The sequence below is a fragment of the Orycteropus afer genome, unplaced genomic scaffold (genome assembly GCF_000298275.1).
Source record: "Orycteropus afer afer isolate SDZICR_OR568_19922 unplaced genomic scaffold, OryAfe1.0 scaffold00189, whole genome shotgun sequence".
NCBI classification, from domain to species: domain Eukaryota; kingdom Metazoa; phylum Chordata; class Mammalia; order Tubulidentata; family Orycteropodidae; genus Orycteropus; species Orycteropus afer.
In genome coordinates, this window is record NW_006921776.1 from 1961159 (window position 1) to 1974607 (window position 13449).

Genomic DNA, 13449 nt, shown 5'->3' on the forward strand with positions numbered 1-13449 from the left:
CCACAACATGACACAAATTTGCTGTATCAGGAAGAAAGTATCTACATACAGTGATCAATTATGGTAGAAGACTGTGTGGTCACATAAGTATAGGTAATGTAGCATTCCAAGGATGTCAGAAATAACATGAAGTAGGCATTTAGCCTATTCAGCTTCCAGATGCAAGTTTTTAGCTGGATCCAATACCAAAGCTAAAGCCATTTTTTCTTCAGTGTTATTTTGTCTTCAGTGTCTTTATCATTTTGGTGAAATTAATCTTGATTAATTTCACCAAAAATGTGCTTTTTGTGTTCCAAAAGCCTAATCCACTGCTACTGAGCTGATTCCAACCCATAGTGACCCCCATCTTTACAGAAGTAGATTGCCTCATCTTCCTTCCAAGGAGCAGCTAGTAGATTTGAACTGCCAATCTTCTAGTTAGCTCAGTGAATTAACATAATAAAAGTTTATTTCTCACTTATTTAAAAATCCAGGAAAGATGTTGGTGGTCATGTCAATGATTTGGGATGCAGGCTCCTTCTAGTTTGCAGTGATACCATTTTTAAAATGCAGCCCCTAAGTCCATCTTGTAGGAGCTCTGGTGGGGTAATGGTTAAGGCATTTGGCTGCTAACCAAAAGGTTGATTGTTCAAATCCACCAGCCACTCTGTGGAAGAAAGATGAGGCAGTCTGCTTCTGTAAAGATTTGCAGCCTTGGAAACCTAATGGAAGTCTCTATGAGTCAGAATCAACAACTCAATGGCAGTGAGTCTGGCTTTTGGTTTAAGGTCATCTTGTAGGTCATCACCATTCTAACTAGCCAAAAGGGAAGAAAGTAGTTAAGGCCATCTTAGTCACATGACCATGAGTAACTAACTACAAGGGGAACTGGAAAATATAGGAAAGTTAGGTCAGGAAGTAGAGGGATAGGTTTTGCTGACTAGTTAATAATACTATTTCAGTCTGATATTTTTAAATTATTTATTAAATATTTTAATTTTTTTTAAATACGGAATTATATAATTTTTTTTTAGATTTCCCTTCATGTTTACTGTTATCTTTGCTCATCATCTGCTTAATCTCAGCCTTTGTGTAGTAGAAAAAAATAAGCATATTATGTTGGGGCAACAGATTAACCCTGAAATCTCAGTGGCTTCACCATCAAAAATTTATTTCTCACTCACATCACATGTCCAATGAGGGTGAGTGAACCATCTTTTAAAAATCAGTCATAGTCCCATGCTAGTGAAAACTCCATTGCATTGTGGTGCTACCCTAGGCCAATAAGTGCCACCAGCATCATATGTCCTTTCCCCTCATGACTCATTAGCCAGAACCAGTAGCATGGCCTCTTATCTGACTGCAGTTATCACAAAAGGAAATAGGATGGTAAACACATAGCACCGTCTCTGCCATACTTCTCTTTTGGTTTTGTTCTCATTTTTTCCTTTTCTAAACAATTAATTATTTATTAATAATTTCACCTTTTCCTTCAGCTCAGTAAACTGGTATTCTGTTATTTCTCCATTCATCATTTCTCATCTGCTTCCTTTTTACCCCTAGTAATTATATTATTCACTGTATTGGTTTCCTGCTATAACAAAGTACCATAAACGGGGTGGCTTAAGACAACAGACAGTTTTTTTCTCTCACAGTTCTAGAGCCTAGAAGTTTGAATTCAGGGTTACGGCAAGTCCATGTGTGTCTGAAGGCTGTAGGAGAATACCTTTCCTTGCTTCTTCCAGCTTCTAGTAGCCCCAGGTGTTTGTTGGCTTGTGGCAGCATAACATCAGTCTCTGCTTCCACCTTCACATGGCCATTTTCACCGTCTCTGTGTTTTATAATCATCTGTTGGTTGTAAGCAATCTTATTTTTTTGCTTCTTTGAATATATTCTTACTTATCGTCATTATTTAAAGAATACGTAGTTTTGCTAAATTCAAAATTATAGCTAAGTTTTTATTTTCCCTTGACATTTTGAGAATAATATTATCTTCTGGCTTTCATTGGGTTTCTGGAAGTTAGTAGATATTGTACTCTTATCTCTGTAACTCTGAAGTTTATAAATTTTCACCACAATATACACAAGTACATCTTGCTAATTATTACTGAAATTCAATGGCCCTTTCTGAAATTTCAAGATTTTTTTTTTTTTTCAGTTCAATGAACTGGTATTCTATTATTTCTCTGTTCATTATTTCTCATCTGTTCCCTTTTGTCCCCTAGTAATTATATTATTCATACATTAGGTATCCCAGATCTCTCTTCCATATCTCATATTATTTTGCTTATATTTTCCATTTATTTATAAATTTGTTCTGCATTATTGCTTATGTCTTCCATTTGATCTTCCATTATCCAGGATAACTATTTCATGTCATGCTGTCTTTCTCTGAACCTGTCATATTCTTTCCCCTTTATTTTTTTCACTGATGACAAACTCATCACACTTTTCTGAGCACAAAATCCAGCAGATGGAACTTTTTCATCTTCCTAGCGCAGAATCTGGAGTTACTTGCTGCACCTGTTTTCTTCACTTCTCTCCCTGTTAAAATGGTCAAATATTCCATTTCTGTTATAAATCCTGATACGTCTTGTATTTGTAAGTCTTTTCCTATCATCATTAATGCATCTCTATTTATTCACTTAGGAGTTCATAATTGGTGCAAATAGTTAATGTGCTCATTAACTATTAAAAAAGTTGAAGGTTCAGGTCCACCCAGAGGTACTTTGGAAGAAAGGCCTGACAACCTACTTTTGAAAAATCAGCCATTAAAAACACTATAGATCGCAGTTCTCTATGGTACACATGAGGTCAACATAAGTTTGAATTGACCCCATGACAATTGTTTATTTAATTTCATTTTCTTTTTTTTAATTCACTTTCATCAGTAAATGAGCATGCTCTGATAAGAAGAAATATAACATAGATGTTCTGGAGCCACTTATACTCTATCCTAGAGGGCCTCTATGAGTCTGAATTGACTCGGCAGCACATATCAACAAAGTTCTGCAGTCTGACTCTGTGGATTCAAACTTAGCTCTGACACTTTCTAGATCCACTTGTGGGTTCAGACCACCAACCTTTCAATTAGCAACTGAGAGATTTAACCACTGTGCCACCAGGACTGCAAGACAAGATTAATGCTGGAAAATAGTTAAATATCCTATAAGTATGCTTTCTCATCTAATAATGGTGCAAATACTAGTACTTACCTCTGATATTATTAAGATTAAATTATTAATCTAAGATAATCATCATAGTGCCTGAGACATAACACTCATTAAGTAGAATTTAGTGTTTTGCCTTTTAAAAGGTAAAGGTACTCTCACTTGACCTGGAAGAATGCCCTGATTTCTGCCCAGTTGTCTGATTTCTTTCACATCAAAATTTATCTCACAATGTGTCTATACTCTTGCTAAATTATTTCATGCATTCCTTGACTTTAAATGGTATTACCACACTTGTAACTCCCAAATTTCTATCTTAATCCACATATCTCTCTTGCAGTCTAGACTCATAACTACCCACTGAATATCTCCTTTTGGAGGTCTCTTTTGCATCTCAGCCTTAACATGTTCAGAAATGAATTTTTGATCATGGCTGCCCCATTAGATGTTTTCCTTGTCCAGGCTTTCCAGTTTTATTGAATCTCACCACTACACAACCAGTATCTTAAACCAGACAGCTAAAAATCATCTTTGATCTCTGTGATTTCTTCATCAACTACATCGATCTATGTGATCTGTTTTACCTCCAAAATATATTCTACATCTGTTTTTACTGCCATAAACTTTCTCAATCCATCATCATTTCACACATTGAATTATGCAATAGCTTTCTAATTACCCTGCCCATTTCCACTCTTATATCAATAGCTCCTCCATCTGTTTTCCATATTACGGCTAGAATCATCTTTTAATTATGAAAATAATATCAGTCATTGTGATGGTCGGAGCTGTGTGTCAACTTGGCTGGACCATGATTCTGTGTGGTTTAAGCAATTGTGATGTGGGTTGTTCCCATGATGGGATCAGATACATGTGTTTTGAGCAGCCAATTCGTTGAAAGGGAGTTTCCCTAGGGATGTGGCCTGCTTCCAGTATATTTGTGGGCATCTTGGGAAAAGAGACTCTCTTCTTCTGTGAATCGGGATTCTGTTGTGCTGCCTACAACTGTCCATGAGCGAACAATCCACCATTCAGCCTGGAGATCTTGGGTTGGTCATTCGTTGGAGTCAATAGCCAGTATACTGCCTGCCAACCTTGAGCTCCTCAGCCCCTGCAATTGTGTGAGTTGGGGAAAGCCTCCAGCTTGACATTTGATCCAAGAACTTGGGACTAGCTAGCTTCTATAAGTGTGTGAGCCATTTTCCTAAGATAAATTTCTCTTTCTCTCTCCCTCTATACAAGCTTTACTCATTTTGCTTCTCTAGAGAACCCGGCCTAACACATTTGGTACCGGAGTGGTTCTGTTGTTGTTGTTGTTGTTGTTATGTGTCATCGAGTCAAACCCAACTCATAGCGACCCCTCCTTGGGTTTCCAAGGCAGTATCACTACGGAAGTAGGATTGCCCAACCTTCCTTCCGAGGAGTGGCTGGTGGGTTTGAACCGCCAGCCATCTGGTTAGCAGGCAAGTGTCTTAGCCACTATGCTACCAGAGCTCCCATTAGGGTTAGGGTTAGGGTTAGGGTTCTAGAGAGACAAAATCATAAGGATGGACTTCCTAAATTGGTTCTCCAATTTGATTAATCATAAAGGCACTGGTGACCTCCATTAGTAAAGAGTGCCCTGCTATTCCATGGCTTGTGGTGGCAACATTGATAAGCAAAATAGCACCACCAATAGATCAAGTACTTTTGGGAAGTGAGGCTCTGGGTGATTACATATTTGATACTTTTCTGCAATTTTGTCAGCATGAGGAGTATAAGGAAGCTGGTTGGTTGGTCCTATTTACCCTAGACAAAATGATGAAAGAGTGAGATGAGTTAAGGGCTGCTGAGTCACAGCTTAAGTGCCACATAAAAGACTTCAGTGTTTCCAGTTGTGCTCTGAAAGAAAGCCTTATTTCTTCTAGTAACAGAACTGATATTGCTGAAAACAAAACTTGTTGTAAGAGTGGCTGAGTTACAATGTCAATTAAATTGCCAACCAAGAATTGTGTCTGAAGTTAAAGTGAGGGAATTGATTGGGAAAAAATGGGATCCTGAAACCTAGAATGGGGACATATGGACAGATAGTCAGTAAGATCAGGATATGGAGTCTGTAAATTCTGTTGAACCCTTCCCATCTGAAGGGATTATGGTAAAACCATTATCCCTCCACCTCAGTTTGATAGGATTAATGCTTCTGTTCCCCATGAGGCATTGCCTGAGGCAGAGCCCATGAAAGACAATGTTCTCAGGAACTGCCTCAACCACCCATTATTGCTGCTAAACCTATAACTAAAGTTATGTCCAAGTGAGCCCCAAAAGGTGAAATTCAAAGTGTGACTGAGGAGTTAGTATGCTACACCTGGAAAGACCTACTTGATTTTGCTAACATGTACAGACAGAAACCTGGAGAATATGTGTGGGAATAGCTACTGAGGATGTGCGATAATGGTGCAAGGAATGTAACATTGGATCAGTCTGAGTTTATTGATTTAGGCCCACTAAGTACAGATTCTTCATTCAATGTTTCAGCTCTAGAGGTTACGAACAGATCCAATAGTTTATTTGGTTGGTTTACTGAAGCATGGATTATGCAGTGGCCTACTTTAAGTCAAGTTGAGGTACCAGACCTGCCTTGGTATAATGTAGAAGAAAGTATCCAGAGGCTTAGGGAAATTGGCCTGTTAGAATGGATTTATCAGATTAGACCCCTAGAGCCAGAAATGGAGAGTCCAGAAAGACATGCCTCTTACCAGTATGGTGAGGAATAAATTAGTGAAAGGAGCCCCAGCATTCTTAAAGACTGCTGTAATTGATATTTTATGTAAGCTGGATTTGACAGCGAAAACTGCTTTAATTGAACTAAGACTCTTAACTATGTTGGGGTGATTGGACCCCATGGTAGTAGGTGTCAAGTGGCAGCAGTTAATCAACAAAAGCAAGGTGGGTATGGTTACCATAATGGACAGTAGAGTCTGAACAGTAATCAGAAAACTCTGACTTGTGTGGAATTATGGCATTGGCTACTTAAGCATGGTGTTTCTAGTAGGGAAATAGATGGAAAACCTATTAAATATTTACTTGACCTGTAGAGACAGAAGAATTCTAGGTCACATGAACAGCAGCCTAGATCGAATTGCCTAATACAGTCACAGCCTCTCAATCAATCCCCAGACTTGAGTCAGTTTACAGACACACAAACCCTTGAATGAAGGGGAGGCCGGGCCCCTTTGAGAAAGGATCCCAGTACATTGCCAAAAATTTATAATGTCAATATTTCTCCCAGCCTTCCCCAAATGGATCTGACGCATTTTACAATAGTGACTGTTCAATAGGGAAAAGGAAATAATCAGAATTTTGGGGGATTACTGGACACTGGCTCTGAACAGACACTAATTCCATGAGACCCAAAGCGTCACTGTGGCCCACCAGTCAGAGTGGGGGCTTATAGAGGTCAAGATATTGATGGAGTCTTAGCTAAGGTGTGTCTCACGGTGAGTCCAGTGGGTCCCCAAACCCATCTGATAGTGATCTCTCCAGTTCCAGAATGCATAATTGGAATAGATATACTGAGCAATTGGCAGAATTACCACATTGGGTTCCTGACATGTACAGTAAGGGCTATTGTGGTAGGAAAAGCCAAGAGGAATCCATTAGAAATGCCTCTACCTACAAAAATAGTAAACAAAAAGCAATACCACATCCCTGGAGGGGTTGCAGAGATTATTGCCACCATCAAGGAGCTGAAGGATGCAGAGGTGGAGATTCCCACCACATCCTCATTTAATTCACCTATTTGGTCTATGCAAAAAACAGATGAATCTTGGAGAATGAAAATAGATTATCGTAAATTTAGACAGGTGGTGGCTCCAATTGCAACTGCTTTTCCTGATATAGTTTCATTGCTTGAGCAAATTAGTACATCTCCTGGTATGTGAAATGCAGCTATTGATCTGGCCAGTGCCTTTTTCTCAATACCACTTTCAAAGGACCATCAGAAGCAGTTTGCCTTCACCTGGCAAGGTCAATAATATACTTTCATGTTCTTCCTCAGGGATATATCGGCTCCCCAGCACTATGTCATAATTTAGTCCATAAAGACCTTGATCGCCTTTCCCTTCTACAAGACATCCCACTGGTCCATTATATTGATGACATTATGCTGATTGGACCTAGGAAGAAGTAACAATGACTCTAGACTTATTGGTGAGACATATGTGTGCTGTTGTTGTTGTTATTAGGTGCCGGCGAGTCATTTCTGACTCATAGCGACCCCACACACAGCAGAATGAAACACTGCCTGATCTCACGTCAGCTCCATGATCCCTGCTGTACCTAAGCCCATCATCATAACCACCATGTCAATCCATCTCATTGAAGGCCTCCCCCTCTTTTGTTGATCCTCTACCCTACCAAGCATGACATCCTTCTCCAGGGAATGGTCCATTCTGACAACATGACCAAAATGGGTGAGATGAAGTCTGGCCATTCTCACTTCCAAGGAGCATTTCAGGTGTACTTCCTCTAGGACAGATCTGTTAGTTCTTTTAGCAGTCCATGGTACTTCCAGCATTCTTCGCCAACACCAAAACTCAAAGGCATCAACACTTCTTTGGTCTTCCTTATTCATTGTCCAGTTTTCACATGTATGCAAGGCGATTGGAAATAACATGGCTTGTGTCAGGCACACCTTAGTTTCCAAGGACACCTCCTTGCTTCTCAGCACTTGAAACAGTTCCTTTGTGGTTGACTTTCCCAATGCTACATGTCATCTAATGTCCTGACTGCTGCTTCCATTGACATTGATTGTAGAAACAAGCAACATGAATTCTTTGACAACCTCAATCTTCTCTCCATTTATTGTGATGCTGCTCATTGGTCCAGTTGTGAGGATTTTTGTTTTCTTTATATTGAGACGTAATCCATACTGCAGACTGTGTTCTTCAACCTTCATCAGTAATTGCCTCAAGTCATCCTCACTTCCAGCAAGCAAAGTTTTATTGTCTGCATATCTCAGGTTGTTAATGATTCTTCCTCCAGTCCTGATGTCACGTTTTTCTTCATATAGTCCAGCTACTCGGATTATTTGCTCAGCATATAGATTGAATAAGTATGGGGAAAGGATACAACCCTGATGCACTCCCTTCCTGATTTTAAACCATGGAATGTCCCCTTGTTCTGTTCAAAATGACAGCCTCCTGGTCAAGGTACAGGTTCCTCATGAGTACAATCGAATGTTCAGGAATTCTCATTCTTCTCAATGTTATCCTCATTTGTCATGATCCACACAATCAAATGCCTTTTCGTAGTCAATAAAACACAAGTTAACATCTTTCTGGTATTCTTTGCCTTGAGCCAAGATCCATCTGACAGCAGCTATGATATCCCTTGTTCCATGTCCTCTTCTGAATCCAGCTTGCACCTCTGGAAGTTCTCTGTCAGTATACTGCTGCAACCATTTTTGAATTGTCTTCAGTAAGATCTTACTTGCATGTGATATTAAAGATATCATTCTATAATTTCCACAATCTGTGTGATAACCTTTCTTTGGAATGGGGACAAATATGGATCTCATCCAGTCAGTTTTGTGCTAGGGGTTGGGAAATTAACTCAACAAAAATTCAGGCACCTTCCACCTCAGGGAAATTTCTAGGGGTCTAATAGTGTGAGGCTTGGTGAGATATTCCTACTAAAGTGAAGGATAAGTTATTGTATCTGGTGTCCCCACACCTGAAAAGGAGGCACAACATCTGGGGAGCGTCTTTAGATTTTGGAGGCAACATATTCCTCATTTGGGTGTGTTGCTGTGGCCTATTTATCAAGTGAGTCAGAAAGATGCTAGTTTTTAGTGGGGCCCACAACAATAGAAGGCTCTGCAACAAGTTTAGGCTGCCATGCAGGCTGCTCTGTCACTTGGGCCATATGATCTGGCTGATCCAGTGGTGCCTGAAGCATCTGTAATAGATAAAGATGCTGTTTGAAGTCTTTGGCAGGTCCCTATTGGTGAATCACAACGTAGAACCTTGGGATTTTGGAGCAAAAACCTGCCATCGCCTGCAAATAACTACTTGCCTTTTGAGAAACAGCTTTTGGCTTGTTACTAAACTTTAGTAGAGACTGAATGCCTAACCATGGGCCACCAAGTCACCATGAGGACTGAGCTGTCCATCATGAACTGGGTATTGTCTGACCCACAGAGTCATAAATTGGACATGAACAGCAGCATTCCATCATTAAAAACAGGTGGTATACCAGAGATTGGGCTCAAGTGGGACCTGAAGGCACAAGTAAGTTGCATGAGGAAGTGGACCAAATAGTGCCTAAGGCACTTGACTGCTAACCAGAAGGCTGGCAGTTCAAACCCACCAACCACTCCTTGGAAGGAAGGTTGGGCAATCTACTTCCGTAGTGATACTGCCTCAGAAACCAAAGGAGGGGTTGCTATGAGTCGGGTCCGACTCGATGGTGCATAACAACAGCAACATATCAGAGATCGGGCACAAGCAGGACCTGAAGGCACAAGTAAGTTGCATGAGAAAATGACCCAAATAACTATGATCTCCACTCCAGTTCCATAACCTTTCCTCTCTCAGTTAGCACCTATGATCTAACGGGGAGTTCCTTATGATCAGTGACTGAGGAAGAGAAAATTCTTGCCTGGTTTACAGATGGTTCTGCATGATATGCAGGCACCACTCGAAAGTGGACAGCAGTAACACTGCAGCCCCTTTCTGGGATTTCCTTGAAAGACGATGGTGAAGGGAAATTCTTCCAATGGGCAGAACTTTGAGCAGTGCATCTAGCTGTTCATTTTGCATGGAATGAGAAATGGCCAGATGTGTGATTATATATGAATTCATGGGCTGTCTCTAATGGCTTGGCTGGATGGTCTGGGACTTGGCAGGAGCATGATTGGAAACTTTGTGACAAGGATGTGTGGAGAAGAGGTATGTGGATATATCTCTTTAAAGGGTCAAGAAAGTAAACATATTTGTGTCTCATATGAATGTCCACCTAAAGGTGATCTCGACAGAAGAGGACTTTAACAATCAGGTGGATAGACACATTCAGTGGAAACTAGCCATCCCTTTCCCCCAGCTACTCCTGTTATTGCTCAATGGGTTCTTGAACAAAGTGGTCATGGTGGCAGGGATGCAGGTTATGCATGGGTTCAGCAACATGGACTCCCACTTATCAAGGCAGATTTGGCTACTGCCACTGCTGAGTGCCCAATCTGCCAGCAGCAGAGACCAACACTGAGTCTGTGATATGGAACCATTCCTCGGGGTGATCAGCCAGCAACCTGGAGGCAGGTTGATTACATTGGACCACTTCCATCATGGAAAGGACAGAGTTTTGTTCTTACTGGAATAGATACTTATTCTGGATATAGATTCCCCTTCCCTGCACACAATGCTTCTGCCAAAACTACCATCCATGGACTAACAGAATGCCTTATCCACTGTCATGGTATCCCACACAACATTGCTTTAGATCAAAGGACTCACTTCACAGCAAATGAAGCACGGCAATGGGCCTATGCTCATGGAATCCACTGGTCTTACTATGTTCCCCATCATCCTGAAGCAGCTGGCTTGATAGAATGATTAAATGCTCTACTGAAAACACAATTATGGTACCAGCTAGGTGTCAATACCTTGAAAGGTTGGGGCATTGTTCTCCAGGAGGCTGTATATGCTCTAAACCAGCATCCAATATCCGGTACTGTTTCTCCAAAAGCCAGGATTCACGGGTCCAGGAACCAAGGAGTGGAAATAGGAGTGGTACTACTCACTATTACCCCTAGTGACTCACTCAAAAACTTTTGCTTCTGTCCCTGCTACCCTATGCTCTGTGGGTCTGGAGATCTTAGTTACAAAGGGAGGAACACTCCCACCTGGGACACAATACTGATTGCATTTAACTGGAAATTAAGAATGCCACCCAGCCATTTTGGCTTCCTCATGCCTCTGGACAAAGAGGGGCATTACAGAGAAAGAAGGGCATTATTGTACTATCTGGTGTGATAGATCCTGATTACCAAGAGGAAATTGGATTGACATTACATAATGGAGGTAAAGAAGAGTATGTCTGGAATATAGGAGATTCTTTAGGACATCTTTTAGTATTACCATACCCTGTCATCAAAGTCAATGGAAAATTACAGCAACCCAATTCTGATATGACCACTAATGGCCCAGACCCTTCAGGAATGAAGTTTTGGGTCACCTCACCAAGCAAAGAACCACGACCAGCTGAGGTGCTTACGGAGGCCAAAGGAAATGGGTGGTGAAAGAAGGTAGTTCTGAATATCAGCTATGACCAGGTGATCAGTTATAGAAATAAGGACTGTGATTGTTATTTCTTTATCGTATATATGTACCAAATATTTTTGTTTCCTTCTGTGATAAACTGTGAAATGTAAATAAGGTTAATGCATTTCGGTTGTACGCATGGTAGCATATCATGTTAGGCGCAAATATGACCTTATAATTTTCCTTATTTAGAGATTATATATGGTTAAGAAGATGTGTACAACTGCCAACTTGACAAGGGGTGGACTGTGATGGTTGGAACTGTGTGTCAACCTGTCTGGACACATTTCTATGTGGTTTGAGCAATTGTGATGTGGTTTGTTCCCATGATGGGATCAGATGCATATGTTTTGAGCAGCCAATACATTGAAGGGGAGTTTCTCTAGGGGTGTGGCCTGCTTTCAGTATATTTTTGGACATCCTGGAAAAAGAGACTCTCTTCTTCTGTGAATTAGGATTCTGTTGTGCTGCCTACAACTGTCCGTGAGCTAACAATCCACCATTCAGCCTGGAGATCTTGGATTTGTCATTTGTTGGAGTCAACAGCCAGTATACTGCCTGCCAACCTGGAGCTTGTTAGCCCCTGCAGCTGTGTGAGTTAGGAAAAGCCTCCAGCTTGACATTTGATCCAAGAACTTGGTACTAGCCAGCTTCTATAAGTGTGTGAGCCATTTTCCTAAGATAAATTTCTCTTTATCTCTCTCTATATAAGCTTTACTCATTTTGCTTCTCTAGAGAACCCAGACTAACACAGTCATGATCCAATCTAATTAACATTTCTATTAGTACATATGGTAGCATAGTGGCTAAGGCACTTGGCTGCTAACCAGAAGGCTGGCAGTTCAAACCCACCAGTCACTCCTTGGAAGGAAGATGGGGCAATCTACTTCCATAGTGATACTGCCTAGGAAACCCAAGGAGGGGTCACTATGCATCGGGTCCGACTCGACGGCACATAACAACAATAACAACATTAGTACATAGCATAAAAATTGAACTCAATAAAGCTTAAAGACCGTGACTAATCTTGTCTTGCAGTCCTGGTGGCACCTTGGTTAAATCTCTTGGCTGCTAACTGAAAGGTTGGTAGTTTGAACCCACCAGTGGCTCTGTGGGAGAAAGATATGGCAGATTTCTTCCACGAAGATTTATAGCCTTGGTGCAGTTCAGTGAATTACTTAATAAGGCCTTTCTAGCCATAGCTTTTGTAACTCCCACTAAATAACTGGGTATGACTATGTAAAAGTGAGGTGCTTATGAACCACCAAGGAAACTAGATAGCTTGCTAATAATGTAAATAAGATGCCTAGCAGTCTTGTGCATACCTCACATATAAAGTGTATGGAACCCTAATATGGGGATTGGCCAGTTTTGCCATCTCACTAAGCTTAAAATGGGCCAACTCAGATGTGGAAAGGGGGAACGTGACTACCATGTAGAAGAAGAGATAGGAATGGGGAACATCCTTTGGATATAGAGTTCCTGCACTAGGAACATCCTACGATCTGGAAGAAAGAGCTGTAACACTGGACAGACAGCAAGAAGTAGTGACAGAAAATGAGTGACAGAGAAATTGTGGCAGCAGAGGCAGAAGAACTAGGAGCCAGCAAGAGATGGCTCAATAGGCATCCTAGCCCACACAGAGAGAAAGCTAAGTGTCTTTGGGCAAGAGGCTTGCTGGCAGAATGGGATGCCTCTAGGAATATGGTTTGGAATATTGTCTTATCTACCACTTGTACTTCATTATGGCCACTTTCCTTATATTTGCCATCTCCTATCCACACTGGTTTACTGAAAGTGGATTGGATATTCAAGCTCATTCCTGTCTCAAGGTCTAAAGGCAAAGAGCTTCCTGTGACACCAATAATTCACATTTGCGTAATCCTTCCAATGCTTTGGAATTATGCTAGCACATCCACAGAAAGATTTTCATACAAGCACAGATGAAATAGGTCCTGCCTCCCTTTATTCCCTATCGTAGCATCCTTCTCATTGTCTTTATA